This window comes from Rutidosis leptorrhynchoides, chromosome 1, assembly GCF_046630445.1.
Source record: "Rutidosis leptorrhynchoides isolate AG116_Rl617_1_P2 chromosome 1, CSIRO_AGI_Rlap_v1, whole genome shotgun sequence".
NCBI classification, from domain to species: Eukaryota; Viridiplantae; Streptophyta; class Magnoliopsida; order Asterales; family Asteraceae; genus Rutidosis; species Rutidosis leptorrhynchoides.
In genome coordinates, this window is record NC_092333.1 from 442,030,633 (window position 1) to 442,036,632 (window position 6,000).

A 6,000-nucleotide genomic window follows, 5' to 3' on the forward strand; every position below is an offset into this window, starting at 1 on the left:
GGAGATCATACATGTCTTATGTTCTACGGATCATGTAATAAGATGGGTAATCATAGTGTATGTTCTTTTCCAGTATAGCTGCTATTAGCATTCACCATCTAACTCTGGTCCATAGAGTTACACTCTTGTCGTAAAAATTAGTAAGACATGTAATCATAAAAGTCGTGACCTATAGTACAAATTGTTGTAAATTTAGTGTAATTTTGGGTTTTAATCTACACTTGTAAATGGGTTTGGAGGTACGGAGTGTACACCCATTAAGTGATAGATTACCCGAACCCAAAAGTGGTTTTCCATTATTTACTATCATGACTTGGTCTACCTAAAATTTGACTAAGTGTTTTCAGTAATAAGTTTTCTTAGTAAGCTGAAATTTGGCTAAGTGTTTTGTGCTGGTTGTTCTGCATTGCTGGTCCTTGTACTGGTTGTTCTGCATTGCTGGTCCTTGTGCTGGTTGTTCTGCATTGCTGGTCCTTGTACTGGTTGTTCTGCATTGCTGGTCCTTGTGCTTGTTGTTCTGCATTGCTGGTCCCTGTGCTGGTTGTTCTGCGCAGCTGGTCCCTGTGCTGGTTGTTCTGCGCAGCTGGTCCTGTTTGCTGGTTCCTCTGCGCTGCTGGTCCTGTATGCTGACTTTTGCGCTGCTGGTCCTGTTTGCTGATTTTTGCGCTGCTGGTCCTTTTGCAGTGCTGGTTCTTAAGAGACAGCAGTAAGAAAACACTTAACACAATTTTGAGTGATTACGGAAGAATTATTCTTGCACCCACTTTTGCTTTAGTGGTTGAAGGAATAATACTTGTTTATTATAAAGTGATCACTCATGCTTTGATAGTTGTAAAATATAATATTTGTTTATTGTAAAAGTAACAACTTTTACTTTAATGATGGAAGTGATAATATTTGTTTATAGAAATATTCTTCCTGTAACCACTTTTGAATATTATCGAAGATACTTTTATTAATCAATCGGCCAATTGATTTTAATAAAAGACTCTTTCATGATTAAGGGTGGATATAAATATATTAACCAATATGCATGAGAAAAATACACAAGTTACGAACACCAAAATATTCTTCTGCAAAAGGAATTCTTGTTTCTGCCAAAACAAGAATTTAATCTCTGTCTTATCCCAAAGTGATATTCGTGTAACCCAGGCTATAAGGGTCGAATAATTACTTTCGGAAAGTGATACCACGATTCAGTGATTTATCCGGCTATCGATTATTTTACCCTACACGAAAGAATTTAATAAAACCTCCAACAATCGAAAGTAATTATTCGTTATAATCGATGGCGGCTACGATGAAACACATGACGGCGAATTTCTCCAAACTTGATAAGTTTGAGGGAATTGATTTTAGGAGATGGCAAAAGAAGATGCACTTCTTTCTGAGCAGCATGAGTGTGGTGTACGTACTCAGCACACCAATTCCTGAAGATCATGGTGATGATGCCACTATTGAACAAATTCGGAAAAGGTGCAAGTGGGAGAACGATGACTACATCGCTAGAGGTTTAATCCTCAATGGTATGGCTGATTCCTTTTTTGATATTTACCTAAATGTTGAATCTTCTAAAGAACTATGGGACTGTTTAGAAACCAAGTATATGTCTGAGGATGCTTCTAGTAAAAAGTTCCTTGTGAGTAATTTTAATAATTACAAGATGGTCGATTCTAGACCGGTCTTGAAACAATACAATGAGCTCATTCGTATACTTGGTCAATTCACACAACATAAGATGAACATGGATGAGTCTATTCAAGTCTCAAGCATAATTGATAAACTACCTCCATCTTGGAAAGAATTTAAACATTCTTTGAAACATAAGAAGGAGGAGTTAACTCTTGTTGAGTTGGGTAGTCATCTGCGTATTGAGGAATCCCTCAGGTTGCAGGATAATGACAAGCCAAAGAGCAACGAAGTTGCTGGTACGTCTGTTGTCAATATGGTGAAACATAAAAAGTTCACTAGTAATAATGACAAAAAGGGCAAACGTAAACATCAAGGTTATAACAAGGCTAATCCGAACAAGAAGTCTAAATTGACTTGTTGGAAGTGTGGTAAAACTGGACACATGAAAAGGGATTGCAAGGTTATTTTTGATAATAATAATGCCAAAGGATCTAGCACAAGCGGTTCGGGAAATGGTTTAAACAACCACAACTCGAAAGGTCAGAATATATTTAATAATTCAAATGAGAATTATTATGTTTCATATATATCTGAGGCTTATTTTGTGCAGGATGATGATGTCGCGTGGTGGGTTGACTCGGGAGCCACCACCCATGTATGCAAGGATAGATTTTGGTTCAAGACTTACGAGTCCGTGACTGATGGATCAATTCTTCATATGGGAAATGAGTCAACAACATCTGTTCATGGACGTGGAAGTGTGGATTTGTGTTTTAGTTCTGGAAAAATTATTTGTTTGTTTGATGTTTTGTATGTACCACAAATAAGAAAAAATTTGGTTTCCAGTAGTGTGTTAAATTGTTGTGGTTATAAACAAGTGATTGAATCTGATAAGTTTGTTTTGTCAAAACATGGTATGTTTGTTGGTTTTGGTTATTTATGCAATAGAATGTTTAGACTTAACATTAATCACTTGAATGTTAATCTTGCTTTTATATCTACTTCTAGCATAAATAATTCTACACTTTGGCATGCTAGACTAGGACATGTACACTTTAAAAGAATGCAAGATATGTCTAAAGATGGATTAATACCGGCCTTTGACATGAACAATGAAAAGTGTAAAACGTGTATGTTAACAAAGATCACTAAGAAACCATTTCAAAATGTACATCGTGATACTGAAATTTTGGAATTAATACATAGTGATTTATGTGATTTGCATGCTACTCCTACTTTAGGGAACAAGAAATATTTTGTGACTTTTATTGATGATGCTTCTAGATTTTGCTATGTTTATTTGTTACATACTAAGGATGAAGCATTAGATAAATTTAAAATATTTAAAACTGAAGTAGAATTACAACAAAAGGCTTTGATTAAAAGACTTAGAACGGATAGGGGAGGTGAATACATTGACCAATCGTATTTCCAATCCGTTGGTATTATCCATGAGACCACAGCTCCTTATACTCCACAACAAAATGGTATATCTGAAAGGAAGAATAGGGTCCTTAAGGAAATGGTTAATTCCATGTTATCCTATTCGGGTTTAAGTGAAGGATTTTGGGGGGAAGCTATGTTAACAGCTTGTTATTTGCTTAATAGAGTTCCTAACAAAAGAAACAAGATTACACCTTATGAACTTTGGAATAAAAGGAAACCTAACTTGAATTATCTTCGGGTATGGGGTTGTAGGGCGGTTGTAAGACTACCTGATCCCAAGAAGAAAATTTTAGGTGAAAGAGGTATAGATTGCATATTTGTTGGATATGTTGAACATTCCAAGGCATATAGGTTCTATGTAATAGAGCCTAATGAGTTTGTCTCAATCAATTCTGTGATTGATTCAAGGGATGCAATCTTTGATGAAAATCGATTTTCATCTATACCTAGACCAAAGGATATGATTCCAAGTAACAATGGAATCAATAAGGATTGTAATGATGAAGTATCTGAAAAGGCTGTTGATCAGTCACTTGAGCTTCGGAAAAGCAAAAGAAAAAGGAAACCTAAATCATTTGGACCAGATTTTCAACTATACTTAGTTGAAGGTTCTAGGGATGATGTATCTACCCAATATTCGTATTGTTTCAATGTTGATGATGATCCTAAAACATATGATGAAGCAATGAGGTCTCAGGATGTTGCATTCTGGAAAGAGGCAATTAATGATGAGATGGATTCTATCATGGGCAATAACACTTGGGTGTTAGCTGATCTACCTCCTGGTTGCAAACCTTTGGGTTGCAAATGGATCTTCAAAAAGAAGATGAAGGTGGATGGAACTATTGAAAAATTCAAGGCAAGGTTAGTCATTCAAGGCTTTAGACAAAAGTCTGGAATTGACTATTTTGATACTTATGCTCCTGTGGCACGTATCACTACCATTAGACTGCTGATCGCTTTGGCTACGATTCACAATCTAGTTATTCACCAGATGGATGTGAAGACAGCATTCTTGAATGGTGAATTGGATGAGGAGGTTTATATGAACCAACCTCAGGGCTTTGTCATGCCAGGAAATGAAGGCAAGGTGTGCAAACTTGTAAAATCCTTATATGGTTTGAAACAAGCACTCAAGCAATGGCATCAAAAGTTTGATGAAGTGATTTTATCTAGTGGTTTTAAATTAAACCAAGCAGATAAATGTGTATATAATAAATTTGATGATTCTGGTAAAGGAGTTATAATTTGTCTATATGTTGATGACATGTTAATCTTTGGGACTGACCAAAGCCAGGTTGATTTAACAAAAGAATTTTTGTCATCAAAATTCTCCATGAAAGATATGGGGGAGGCTGACGTTATCCTTGGCATTAGGATCAAACGTGAAAGCAAAGGAATTTTGATTTGTTAATCTCATTATATTGAGAAGGTGTTGAAAAAGTTCAATTGCTTTGAATGTAATCCTGTGAGTACCCCTGTTGATCCAAGTGAGAAGCTTATGCCTAATCAAGGTGAAGCTGTATCACAACTTGAGTATTCTCAGGTGATTGGCTGTTTGATGTACGCCATGACTTGTACAAGGCCGGATATTGCTTTTGCTGTGGGAAAACTGAGTAGATATACTAGTAATCCTAGTACTCATCACTGGCAAGCAATTAGGCGGGTACTGAAGTACTTGAAGAAAACTATGGACTATAGTTTATCTTATAATGGGTTTCCTTCGGTAATAGAAGGATATTCTGATGCGAGTTGGATAACCAATATTGAAGATCATTCTTCAACGAGTGGTTGGGTGTTCTTGCTTGGGGGAGGTGCTATTTCATGGGCTTCTAAGAAGCAGACATGTATTACCAACTCAACGATGGAATCTGAGTTTGTTGCTTTAGCTGCTGCTGGTAAAGAAGCAGAATGGCTTAGAAACTTGATCCATGAGATACCATTATGGCCTAAACCTATAGCACCCATGTCTATCCATTGTGATAGTGCTGCGACATTGGCAAAGGCTTATAGCCAGATGTACAATGGAAAGTCTAGACACTTAGGTGTCAGACATAGCATGATTCGTGAACTCATCATGAATGGGGTGATTTCTATAGTGTTCGTGAGGTCACAACAGAATTTAGCTGATCACTTGACGAAGGGATTGGCAAGAGACTTGGTGAACAAGTCTGCTGTGGGGATGGGTTTAAAGTCCACATAAATTTCTAATTATAAGATACCCAATTCCCTTCTGATGAAAATTAGAAGTTGAATTCAATGTGGAAGGCTTATACTTAGAAATTTGGAGTACAAAATTTTGTATCATCCCAAGGTAAGGTATGTACTCGGACCTGTTGAAGGTGAGGATGAAGTTTAGCTTCTTAATGGTTTATTTGAAAAAGTGCAATAGCAGGTGCATGACTGAAATGAACTACCTATGTGAATGTGAAGTTTTGCCGCTTCAACAAAGCTTGAACTTTTGCTTTAGATACATTCATGAATGGATATGGACACATGGCTTGTAAAGTGTCAGGATAGCTTTAGAGTATTTGAAAACTTATGTGTATGTTATTTTCAGTTATTCAAATGGGTTGAAGGGTTCAATTTTTAGAACACCCCGATTCTCGAATATTTGGAATGTGTAATGTACTAAGGTGAAAATTCAATCTTCAAGATATTTTCATTTATGCATGAGTTTTGTTTTAATTTGTTTAATTCTCATTAAACGAATTGCACTAAATTGGGGAGGATTGTTGTAAATTTAGTGTAATTTTGGGTTTTAATCTACACTTGTAAATGGGTTTGGAGGTACGGAATGTACACCCATTAAGTGATAGATTACCCGAACCCAAAAGTGGTTTTCCATTATTTACTATCATGACTTGGTCTACCTAAAATTTGACTAAGTGTTTTCAGTAATAAGTTTTCTTAGTAAGCTGA